This window comes from Schistocerca serialis, unplaced genomic scaffold (assembly GCF_023864345.2).
Source record: "Schistocerca serialis cubense isolate TAMUIC-IGC-003099 unplaced genomic scaffold, iqSchSeri2.2 HiC_scaffold_1196, whole genome shotgun sequence".
NCBI lineage: Eukaryota > Metazoa > Arthropoda > Insecta > Orthoptera > Acrididae > Schistocerca > Schistocerca serialis.
The window spans coordinates 675,001-687,500 of record NW_026047399.1 but is presented as its reverse complement, the minus strand read 5'-3'; the positions used below and the strand labels follow the sequence as shown (position 1 = coordinate 687,500).

The following is a 12,500-nucleotide window of genomic DNA, read 5'->3' as shown; positions in this document are numbered from 1 at the left end:
GTTTCTTCCCAATTCTTGGTCGTGTCTCCATCCCCAGCACGTAGCGTAGACAGAATCATGGAGTAGATAGGGACAGCGGGAATCTCGTTAATCCATTCATGCGCGTCACTAATTAGATGACGAGGCATTTGGCTATCACAGCCGTCTTCATTCACGTACAGTGAATAACACAAATTAAGTGAATACCCACAAAGCGGGTTTACAGATGGTACATAAATACAAAACACACTTAATAATAAACACAAGTACATGAACAAAGAAAGGTATTATGCCTGAGGGGCCAGGCAGCAGCCGAAGGATTGAGACCACGCTAACCAACGCCAGTGCGGGGCATCGTGCGGCGGCGAGGGGCAGTCATAGATTCGAAGCGCCGCGCCGCCATGATGCTGCCCAGAAGTACTCTGGTGCTCAATGTTGAAAGGTGGCCCTTCGTCACACCAACCTCCTGCAATGCTTTAGCAGAGGCTGGAGACCAAACCCCACGCCAGTTGATGGTCGCCGACGGGGTGGTGAATTCCGTAGCCACTGGAAACAGCTCGCGTATCTTGTCGTAAACAGCCTGCTTGTCGTAGACGGCTACTTTCTCACGGTGACACCTACCAAGATCACGGTTGTCGCCAACCACCTGCGCATCGATGACAAATGCTGCAGTGTCACGGACCGCCACGATGTCTGGCTTTTTCAGGCCTTCAGATGTACGAAGGTGAGGCTCTAGCAGAACATTGTAGCCTCTGCGGCGGAGGCCTCGCGCCAGATAGGACGCCAAGGCATCGTGTCGAGCAATGCGAGCCCCGTCGCTTCTCCAGCACTGTTGAATGACATGGTTGGCAGTCTCCGTGGCATTGCAGCCAGCGCGGCAACTGGTGTCACCTTCCCTCCCACGTAGCAGCCGTGCCCGAGTAGGTAAGGCATTAATCCGGACTCGCAGGCATGAGATGTAGTCGCGGCCGGTTACGAACTGCCGCGTATTGGAGACCCAGCAGTGCTGCCCTGGTGTTCGGGCAGACTCATGTAGCGCAGCGCCGTCGACCGACGAGTGCAGGCGGTCGGCCCAACACCGGCCCAACTGGTAACTGGACTTTATAACTTCCCCCTGCCATTGCAGGGCGTGGTCCAGTTGGTGAATTTCTCGCTGGATTAAGTCCTGGGAAGAATCGTCCGCTGCCGCACCCAGTCCCTGCATCTTCGCCAATCTTCTCCTACGAAGAAGAGGGCCCAGCCAGCGGGCTGCAGGCACCCCCAAGCCCCCATGAGAGATGGGGGCGTGGAAGTAACCGACCGGCGTATCTGCTGGCAGGTGCAGCCAAGATCGAACAGCTGCACGAACACAGACGTCAAGGGAAGAGAGGGCCCCAAGACGAGTCCTCCCAAGGGCGAGGCCATGGAAAATACCCGGGAGGATAACAGAGCGAAGGGCAAAAAGCCGCTGCTGAGGTTTGAGTGGTGCACGCTTGATGATGTCCATCTGCTTCTCGACCTCCCGCCGGGGATGGAAAAGACTGCGTCCGCACGTGGAAAATTGCAGGCCTAGATACTTGAAAGTATCTCCCATCGCCAGTGCTGGGATGTTGTTCCCCCCAGCACGAAAGATGACAGTCTCGTCGACCTTGGTTTTCTTCTCCCGGCCTGATGAGACAAGGGCGAGAGAAAAACACTTCCGTGGGTTGACCTCGAGCCCGAGATCCCCCAGGGCCGACGTGGCGATGGTGAGAAGTTCCTGCAATCCATCACGAGTCTCGGCGAACAGCAGGAGGTCATCGGCGAATGCAGCCGCATTTATCCGCCGTCCAAGAATGCGTGCACCAATATAAGCAGGCAGACGAGACAAGAGAATGTCAATGGACATGTTGAAGAGGATAGGAGACAGCGGGTCACCCTGCCGAACACCCCTCGAAGGCCGCACTAGACCTGACGACTTCCCATCCGCGCAGATAACCGTCGATCCCGCCTCATAGCATCCCTGGATGTAGTCAACGAACTCGACCGGCAAACCATGGGCCCTTAGCACCGGGCCAAGGGCAGCATGGGCAAGCGAGTCGAAGGCCTTTGACACATCCAGAGATGCCAAGTACAGCGAGCCGGCAGCTCGGCACGCCTGAGTCATCGCCAGATCCAGAAGAAAGGTGTTGTGAAGCATCCCATCCTGAGGGATGAAAGCCCGCTGGCGATCGTCCAACACACAGTAGCGCATCAGGCGGCCAACCAGGACCTTGTGAAAGGCTCTGGTCAGCACCGAGCACACTGTGATCGGACGAAAGTCAGCAGGGGATGCTGCGGCGGTCTTCTTGGGCAGCAGTGTTGTTCTGGCCTGAAGGAGTCGGGAAGGAAGGGAACGGGAAAGGAGGAGGAAATTAAGGATCTTGAGGAGAACCTCCCGGGGAAGGCGACGCAGTTGTGTCGGCGTGAGGCCGTCAGGACCTGCAGCAGAATTGCGAGGTGGGAGAGCAGCGGTGGCTTCTTCTGCAGAAATGGGAGCCCAGAGGTCACTGAAGGGCACCCTCTTCGAGAATGGCAGCAGCTCATCGGACAGACCCTCCCCACGCGGAGGTCGAGACCTGACACGTGGTGGAGAGAAGAGGTCTGTCCAAAACTCAATCAGCCCTGGGATGGATGGTGGCTGATGCAAGAGTGTGCCATCGAGAAGTCCGTTGATACAGCGTGCTCCGTTCTTCTTGAAAGCACGCTGGACCACCGCATACTCCCATCTCCTGCGTGCACGCTTCCGCTCTGGGGGCTGTTGGGTCCGCACACTCGCAGCTTGGTGGACGGCTGGCTCCCTGCTGCCTACTTCATCAAGAACAGACAGCAACACAGCCTGGATTGTTTCACGGCTAGTGGTGGGACCCAGAGCCACGAGATCATCAAGCGAGCGGAATCGGCGGTCTGATTGGGGGAGTTCTACTAGAAATGACCAGATGGCTAGGTCAACATCTTCCCCTCGAGGTGGAGACTGTGGCAAAGAATGACTGACTGCAGGCTCGCTAGGAGGAGGACCCTGAAGGCCGCGATCCATGCCAGCGAGCTCGGTGACAAACTTCGCCACCATGTCTTTGTAGGGCTGCGCTCTACGCTGACATTTAATTGATTCCAGCGTACGCTCGGGGAAGGCCTTTGCAAGTTCCTGGTTTAAAAATCTGCAACCCTGGGTGGCAAGAGTCGCTTCTGCATGGGCCAAACGCAGGAGCTCTTCTTGGGACCACCTGGCCTTCTTCCTCTCGGTCTTGATCTCAGCATTAACAGCAGTCGGATGGGCGCGACGCCGATGGACACCAAGTCCGGTCTTGGTGGAGAAGGACCGCATACAATCAGGGCAGATAGCGGGGAGCAGCGCTCGACCCGCAACGGTTGGCTGGTTGGCTGGCTCATCAGCTGGCACAGGCGCTCCAGCGGGAGGCCTGGTACCACGTTTGCTTCTATTAGTTGCACCAGCTGTAACAAAGGCAGGGGGGGAGGTAACCCCCAAGCCCGAAAAGCACCCTGCTCTGTCGGTCGGGATACTGGAAAGGTACACCTACGCGAAACCTTTCGCAGCACCCTCACGACTCCCGCCACTTGAAGGCCAGAGCTAGGATTTCCCACCGAGAGGCTAATTGAACCATCATCCACCCGACATCACAAGGATGCTGAGGGGTGAATCGAGAGGGTCCATATATTACGCATCAGGTGGGCTTTGGGAGTCAAAGAGTCATAGTTACTCCCGCCGTTTACCCGCGCTTGCTTGAATTTCTTCACGTTGACATTCAGAGCACTGGGCAGAAATCACATTGCGTCAACACCCGCTAGGGCCATCGCAATGCTTTGTTTTAATTAGACAGTCGGATTCCCCCAGTCCGTGCCAGTTCTGAGTTGATCGTTGAATGGCGGCCGAAGAGAATCCGCGCACCCGCGCGCCCCCGGAGGAGCACGCTAAGGCGGACGCGGCCTCGCAGCAAGGAAGATCCGTGGGAGGCCAAGGCACGGGACCGAGCTCGGATCCTGCACGCAGGTTGAAGCACCGGGGCGCGAACGCCGCGCAGGCGCGCGCATCCTGCACCGCCGGCCAGCACGAGGCCAACCAACGGCGAGAGCAGACCACGCCCGCGCTAAACGCCCGCACTTACCGGCACCCCTACGGCACTCACCTCGCCCAGGCCCGGCACGTTAGCGCTGACCCACTTCCCGACCAAGCCCGACACGCCCCGATCCTCAGAGCCAATCCTTATCCCGAAGTTACGGATCCAATTTGCCGACTTCCCTTACCTACATTATTCTATCGACTAGAGGCTCTTCACCTTGGAGACCTGCTGCGGATATGGGTACGAACCGGCGCGACACCTCCACGTGGCCCTCTCCCGGATTTTCAAGGTCCGAGGGGAAGATCGGGACACCGCCGCAACTGCGGTGCTCTTCGCGTTCCAAACCCTATCTCCCTGCTAGAGGATTCCAGGGAACTCGAACGCTCATGCAGAAAAGAAAACTCTTCCCCGATCTCCCGACGGCGTCTCCGGGTCCTTTTGGGTTACCCCGACGAGCATCTCTAAAAGAGGGGCCCGACTTGTATCGGTTCCGCTGCCGGGTTCCGGAATAGGAACCGGATTCCCTTTCGCCCAACGGGGGCCAGCACAAAGTGCATCATGCTACGATGGCCCCCATCAACATCGGATTTCTCCTAGGGCTTAGGATCGACTGACTCGTGTGCAACGGCTGTTCACACGAAACCCTTCTCCGCGTCAGCCCTCCAGGGCCTCGCTGGAGTATTTGCTACTACCACCAAGATCTGCACCGACGGCGGCTCCAGGCAGGCTCACGCCCAGACCCTTCTGCGCCCACCGCCGCGACCCTCCTACTCGTCAGGGCTTCGCGGCCGGCCGCAAGGACCGGCCATGACTGCCAGACTGACGGCCGAGTATAGGCACGACGCTTCAGCGCCATCCATTTTCAGGGCTAGTTGCTTCGGCAGGTGAGTTGTTACACACTCCTTAGCGGATTCCGACTTCCATGGCCACCGTCCTGCTGTCTTAAGCAACCAACGCCTTTCATGGTTTCCCATGAGCGTCGATTCGGGCGCCTTAACTCGGCGTTTGGTTCATCCCACAGCGCCAGTTCTGCTTACCAAAAGTGGCCCACTTGGCACTCCGATCCGAGTCGTTTGCTCGCGGCTTCAGCATATCAAGCAAGCCGGAGATCTCACCCATTTAAAGTTTGAGAATAGGTTGAGGTCGTTTCGGCCCCAAGGCCTCTAATCATTCGCTTTACCGGATGAGACTCGTACGAGCACCAGCTATCCTGAGGGAAACTTCGGAGGGAACCAGCTACTAGATGGTTCGATTAGTCTTTCGCCCCTATACCCAGCTCCGACGATCGATTTGCACGTCAGAATCGCTACGGACCTCCATCAGGGTTTCCCCTGACTTCGTCCTGGCCAGGCATAGTTCACCATCTTTCGGGTCCCAACGTGTACGCTCTAGGTGCGCCTCACCTCGCAATGAGGACGAGACGCCCCGGGAGTGCGGAGGCCGCCGCCCCGTGAAGGGCGGGGAAGCCCCATCCTCCCTCGGCCCGCGCAAGGCGAGACCTTCACTTTCATTACGCCTTTAGGTTTCGTACAGCCCAATGACTCGCGCACATGTTAGACTCCTTGGTCCGTGTTTCAAGACGGGTCGTGAAATTGTCCAAAGCTGAAGCGCCGCTGACGGGAGCGATTATTCCGCCCGAGAGCATCCCGAGCCAACAGCGGCGCGGGTCCGGGGCCGGGCCAGGTAGGTCCGTCATCCGGGAAGAACCGCGCGCGCTTGCCGGGAGCCCGAGCGCCCAAAGGGGCGAATCGACTCCTCCAGATATACCGCCGGGCAGCCAGCCAGGACACCGGGGCTCTGCCCAACAGACGCGAACCGAGGCCCGCGGAAGGACAGGCTGCGCACCCGGGCCGTAGGCCGGCACCCAGCTGGTCGCGACGTCCTACTAGGGGAGAAGTGCGGCCCACCGCACACCGGAACGGCCCCACCCCGCGGCGAGTGGAAAGGCAACCGGACACGACCCCGCCGCGGATTGCTCCGCGCGGGCGGCCGGCCCCATCTGCCGAGGGCGGAGGCCAGTGGCCGGATGGGCGTGAATCTCACCCGTTCGACCTTTCGGACTTCTCACGTTTACCCCAGAACGGTTTCACGTACTTTTGAACTCTCTCTTCAAAGTTCTTTTCAACTTTCCCTCACGGTACTTGTTCGCTATCGGTCTCGTGGTCATATTTAGTCTCAGATGGAGTTTACCACCCACTTGGAGCTGCACTCTCAAGCAACCCGACTCGAAGGAGAGGTCCCGCCGACGCTCGCACCGGCCGCTACGGGCCTGGCACCCTCTACGGGCCGTGGCCTCATTCAAGTTGGACTTGGGCTCGGCGCGAGGCGTCGGGGTAGTGGACCCTCCCAAACACCACATGCCACGACAGGCGGCAGCCTGCGGGGTTCGGTGCTGGACTCTTCCCTGTTCGCTCGCCGCTACTGGGGGAATCCTTGTTAGTTTCTTTTCCTCCGCTTCGTAATATGCTTAAATTCAGCGGGTAGTCTCGCCTGCTCTGAGGTCGTTGTACGAGGTGTCGCACGCCACACCGCCAGCCGGCTGTGCACGCTACCGAGTAAGTACCGGTATGCGAACCGCCAGGCGACGGGCGCGCATCGCACGTTTAAGGAGGCGCGGCCGGCCCCACAGGCGGCCGCGACGCTCCCAGGTCAGCGAAGCGGGGCAAACGCCGCGCGCTTCAGTATACGTAGCCGACCCTCAGCCAGACGTGGCCCGGGAACGGAATCCATGGACCGCAATGTGCGTTCGAAACGTCGATGTTCATGTGTCCTGCAGTTCACATGTCGACGCGCAATTTGCTGCGTTCTTCATCGACCCACGAGCCGAGTGATCCACCGTCCTGGGTGATCTTTTCTTAGTTTCCACTGTCTCTTTCAAGACAGTTGCATAGGCGGGACGTAGGCGTGTGGCGGCCCCTGTTCAAGCGTTCTGTGTCCAACGGCCTCACGGCCGATGGGCGTCGTACGGCTCCACACCGGAGCGGACAGGCAGTCGGGCGAAAGTCATTCAAAACCGGCGCCAGGCGCCAGGTGCCGCAGGCCAGCCGCTCCAGCGCTTCAGCGCTCGTACCACACAACATTGGCGTTAGTTTTGAGAAGCACGCGTGGTTCCGCACGCGGCGCACGGCTACTGCGAGCCGTACAGGTAGCGTGTTGCGCGACACGACACGCACATCGAAAGACATGCAGTCTAGTCGGTAATGATCCTTCCGCAGGTTCACCTACGGAAACCTTGTTACGACTTTTACTTCCTCTAAATGATCAAGTTTGGTCATCTTTCCGGTAGCATCGGCAACGACAGAGTCAATGCCGCGTACCAGTCCGAAGACCTCACTAAATCATTCAATCGGTAGTAGCGACGGGCGGTGTGTACAAAGGGCAGGGACGTAATCAACGCGAGCTTATGACTCGCGCTTACTGGGAATTCCTCGTTCATGGGGAACAATTGCAAGCCCCAATCCCTAGCACGAAGGAGGTTCAGCGGGATACCCCGACCTTTCGGCCTAGGAAGACACGCTGATTCCTTCAGTGTAGCGCGCGTGCGGCCCAGAACATCTAAGGGCATCACAGACCTGTTATTGCTCAATCTCGTGCGGCTAGAAGCCGCCTGTCCCTCTAAGAAGAAAAGTAATCGCTGACAGCACGAAGGATGTCACGCGACTAGTTAGCAGGCTAGAGTCTCGTTCGTTATCGGAATTAACCAGACAAATCGCTCCACCAACTAAGAACGGCCATGCACCACCACCCACCGAATCAAGAAACAGCTATCAATCTGTCAATCCTTCCGGTGTCCGGGCCTGGTGAGGTTTCCCGTGTTGAGTCAAATTAAGCCGCAGGCTCCACTCCTGGTGGTGCCCTTCCGTCAATTCCTTTAAGTTTCAGCTTTGCAACCATACTTCCCCCGGAACCCAAAAGCTTTGGTTTCCCGGAGGCTGCCCGCCGAGTCATCGGAGGAACTGCGGCGGATCGCTGGCTGGCATCGTTTATGGTTAGAACTAGGGCGGTATCTGATCGCCTTCGAACCTCTAACTTTCGTTCTTGATTAATGAAAACATACTTGGCAAATGCTTTCGCTTCTGTTCGTCTTGCGACGATCCAAGAATTTCACCTCTAACGTCGCAATACGAATGCCCCCGCCTGTCCCTATTAATCATTACCTCGGGTTCCGAAAACCAACAAAATAGAACCGAGGTCCTATTCCATTATTCCATGCACACAGTATTCAGGCGGGCTTGCCTGCTTTAAGCACTCTAATTTGTTCAAAGTAAACGTGCCGGCCCACCGAGACACTCACTCAAGAGCACCCTGGTAGGATTGCAACGGGGTCCGCCTCGGGACGCACGAGCACGCACGAGGCGCGTCGCACGCCTTCAGCTCGCCCCACCGGCAGGACGTCCCACGATACATGCCAGTTAAACACCGACGGGCGGTGAACCAACAGCGTGGGACACAAATCCAACTACGAGCTTTTTAACCGCAACAACTTTAATATACACTATTGGAGCTGGAATTACCGCGGCTGCTGGCACCAGACTTGCCCTCCAATAGATACTCGTTAAAGGATTTAAAGTGTACTCATTCCGATTACGGGGCCTCGGATGAGTCCCGTATCGTTATTTTTCGTCACTACCTCCCCGTGCCGGGAGTGGGTAATTTGCGCGCCTGCTGCCTTCCTTGGATGTGGTAGCCGTTTCTCAGGCTCCCTCTCCGGAATCGAACCCTGATTCCCCGTTACCCGTTACAACCATGGTAGGCGCAGAACCTACCATCGACAGTTGATAAGGCAGACATTTGAAAGATGCGTCGCCGGTACGAGGACCGTGCGATCAGCCCAAAGTTATTCAGAGTCACCAAGGCAAACGGACCGGACGAGCCGACCGATTGGTTTTGATCTAATAAAAGCGTCCCTTCCATCTCTGGTCGGGACTCTGTTTGCATGTATTAGCTCTAGAATTACCACAGTTATCCAAGTAACGTGGGTACGATCTAAGGAACCATAACTGATTTAATGAGCCATTCGCGGTTTCACCTCAATGCGGCTTGTACTGAGACATGCATGGCTTAATCTTTGAGACAAGCATATGACTACTGGCAGGATCAACCAGGGAGCTGCGTCAACTAGAGCTGAGCAGCCGGCCGCCCGGGAGTGTGTCCCGGGGGCCCGCGCGAACACGCAAGCGTCCGCTCAATTATTCTGCAAACAGGAGGAGGCTGAGCTCCCCTGCACCATACACCTCGAAACCCTCTCAGGTCCCGGCGGCGCGCAGCGCCGTCCTAAGTACTTGGTCGGGTTCGAGAGAGGCGCAATCGCCCGGAGTTTGGCGAGTAGACGCTTTAGGTGCGACCACCCGTGCTCCCAACTGAGCTTGCCGCTGCCGACAGAGGCCCGGGAGCGTGCTGTCGTGGCATTGCCGGCGGGAGACAACACGCGCCACCTACGGTGACCGGCAGCTCCAACGCCAGCGCCACAGAAGGACAAAAGCCCCACTTGGGTGCCGAAGCGAACTCTCCCAGCACAGCGCACGCGCCAACACGTCCGCACAGCTGCGATACAAACCACCTGCGAGAACCGCAGAGGCGACCGAGCAGCAGACGGCGTCGCGGCGCCGAGCGCCGGGCGGCGGCGCATCCTCAGCGCACACAGTCCTCAATCGGACCAGCACACTGCAGATGTCCACCGCGCTTCGCACCGGGCCCGCGAGGACCTACTTTGGCCGCACGGCGCCGCGTGCAGGGTGCGCCGGCGCGCAGCTGCGCCGCCTGCCGCCTCCGTCGGCCGGCGCGCCTGCCACTGGCCGCCCCCACCAGCCGGCTGTAGCGCGTGCGCCCACGCACCGCGCGGCCAGCACGCCGGGAGGCCCCCCCTCACCGGCCGGGGACGGTCCCACCCAGCCACCGCCGCGTATCGCTTCACACCCAGATGCCATTCACGTTCGTGGGCATGGTGGGTATCGCTGGAACAACCGGTTGGTAGCTCAACCGATCGTCGCCATCACTGATTCACCTCTAGCGAGAACAACCGCACCACAACGGTTTACCAGTTGTTCATTTGCGTAACGTCACCAGCAAACGTAGGCGTCCATCGCCATTTGCAAATTCAACGATTGTTGCATGCCTGTGTCAGGTGTCACGACACACTATGTCTGCCCACATACACGCAACAACATGTGCACGCTTCGCGAACACGTGGAAGGTGGCCCCCGTACGTATGCGATGTCCATTGCGCGAACGACTGTCAACCGGCCTCTGTCGCATGTCGCAGATGTGGAACGCAGTGCACCATGCTATCACGGTGTGTGAGAGGAGACGACTACGTCTGACAACACGCGCCACTACATCAACAGACGGCTCATGCTGATCGCCATCCAGGGCATACCACACTGCAATCCAGCTCTTATAGGGAGACGACACGTAGCTGAGTGCACAACATTTGGACCGCATGGTTCGCCGTTGTTGGCGCAGTCGTTGTACGGTCACATGTACCACGATGTATCATTCAGTACATGAGGACCAATGTGCAGTACAGTGTGTGATTTGGACGTACAACATCAGCGGACAGTTGACACAGGCCGTACCACAGCGTAGGCTAAGTGCTTCGCCATGCGAATGCCAATGAACAACTGCAAATGCCAATGAACAACTGCAAATGCCAATGAACAACTGCAAATGCCAATGAACAACTGCAAAGGGCATTGAGCATGTACGTCCTGCTGCCATCCACATTACAGTGTATAGCTGCAAGGTGTTTAACATGAAGCGATACACTGGGGACCGGGCAGTGCGAGTAGCAAACTATATTGCGGGGGTTGCAGTTAGGCAACACTACACTAATTTAACGCGTCGTATGACAATTACAGAGCAGGTTAAGGCCCAATGTGTGTTGGGTTAAGGCCCAACGTGTGTTGGGTTAAGGCCCAACGTGTGTTGGGTTAAGGCCCAACGTGTGTTGGGTTAAGGCCCAACGTGTGTTGGGTTAAGGCCCAACGTGTGTTGGGTTAAGGCCCAACGTGTGTTGGGTTAAGGCCCAACGTGTGTTGGGTTAAGGCCCAACGTGTGTTGGGTTAAGGCCCAACGTGTGTTGGGTTACGTTACGGCGCAATGTGGGTTACGTTAAGGGGCAATGTGGGTTACGTTAAGGCGCAATATAGGTTACGTTAAGGCGCAATATAGGTTACGTTAAGGCGCAATGTGGGTTAGGTTAAGGCGCAATATAGGTTACGTTAAGGCGCAATATAGGTTACGTTAAGGCGCAATATAGGTTACGTTAAGGCGCAATATAGGTTACGTTAAGGCGCAATATAGGTTACGTTAAGGCGCAATATAGGTTACGTTAAGGCGCAATATAGGTTACGTTAAGGCGCAATATAGGTTAGGTTAAGGCGCAATATAGGTTAGGTTAAGGCGCAATATAGGTTACGTTAAGGCGCAATACAGGTTACGTTAAGGCGCAATACAGGTTACGTTAAGGCGCAATACAGGTTAGGTTAAGGCGCAATACAGGTTAGGTTAAGGCGCAATACAGGTTAGGTTAAGGCGCAATACAGGTTAGGTTAAGGCGCAATACAGGTTAGGTTAAGGCGCAATACAGGTTAGGTTAAGGCGCAATACAGGTTAGGTTAAGGCGCAATACAGGTTAGGTTAAGGCGCAATACAGGTTAGGTTAAGGCGCAATACAGGTTAGGTTAAGGTACGACACAGGTTAGGTTAAGGTACGACACAGGTTAGGTTAAGGTACGACACAGGTTAGGTTAAGGTACGACATAGGTTAGGTTAAGGTACGACATAGGTTAGGTTAAGGTACGACATAGGTTAGGTTAAGGTACGACATAGGTTAGGTTAAGGTACGACATAGGTTAGGTTAAGGTACGACATAGGTTAGGTTAAGGTACGACGTAGGTTAGGTTAAGGTACGACGTAGGTTAGGTTAAGGTACGACGTAGGTTAGGTTAAGGTACGCCGTAGGTTAGGTTAAGGTACGACGTAGGTTAGGCTAAGGTACGACGTAGGTTAGGCTAAGGTACGACGTAGGTTAGGCTAAGGTACGACGTAGGTTAGGTTAAGGTACGACGTAGGTTAGGTTAAGGTACGACGTAGGTTAGGTTAAGGTACGACGTAGGTTAGGTTAAGGTACGACGTAGGTTAGGTTAAGGTACGACGTAGGTTAGGTTAAGGTACGACGTAGGTTAGGTTAAGGTACGACGTAGGTTAGGTTAAGGTACGACGTAGGTTAGGTTAAGGTACGACGTAGGTTAGGTTAAGGTACGACGTAGGTTAGGTTAAGGTACGACGTAGGTTAGGTTAAGGTACGACGTAGGTTAGGTTAAGGTACGACGTAGGTTAGGTTACGGTACGATATAGGTTAGGTTACGGTACGATATAGGTTAGGTTAATTTACACATTGTTGTAAGGAAAGGTTTAATGGGGGGGCGGGGCGGCCGGTTTGTT

The 12,500-nt window shown here is 56.4% G+C and overlaps 2 non-coding genes and 1 pseudogene across 2 annotated transcripts; all 3 read right to left on the bottom strand.

The window, feature by feature from the left end:
• The window catches only part of LOC126435150 (large subunit ribosomal RNA), a 10,107-nt pseudogene extending 3,548 nt beyond the window's left edge, over positions 1 to 6,559 (bottom strand).
• A 188-nt stretch (positions 6,560 to 6,747) lies between these two features.
• On the bottom strand, positions 6,748 to 6,902 carry LOC126435180 (5.8S ribosomal RNA). Its single transcript, XR_007579742.1, has one exon. It is a non-coding gene; the product is annotated as a 5.8S ribosomal RNA (ribosomal RNA).
• Positions 6,903 to 7,253: 351 nt separating this feature from the next.
• LOC126435052 (small subunit ribosomal RNA) lies at positions 7,254 to 9,163 on the bottom strand. Its single transcript, XR_007579702.1, has one exon. It is a non-coding gene; the product is annotated as a small subunit ribosomal RNA (ribosomal RNA).
• Between the last annotated feature and the right edge of the window lie 3,337 nt (positions 9,164 to 12,500).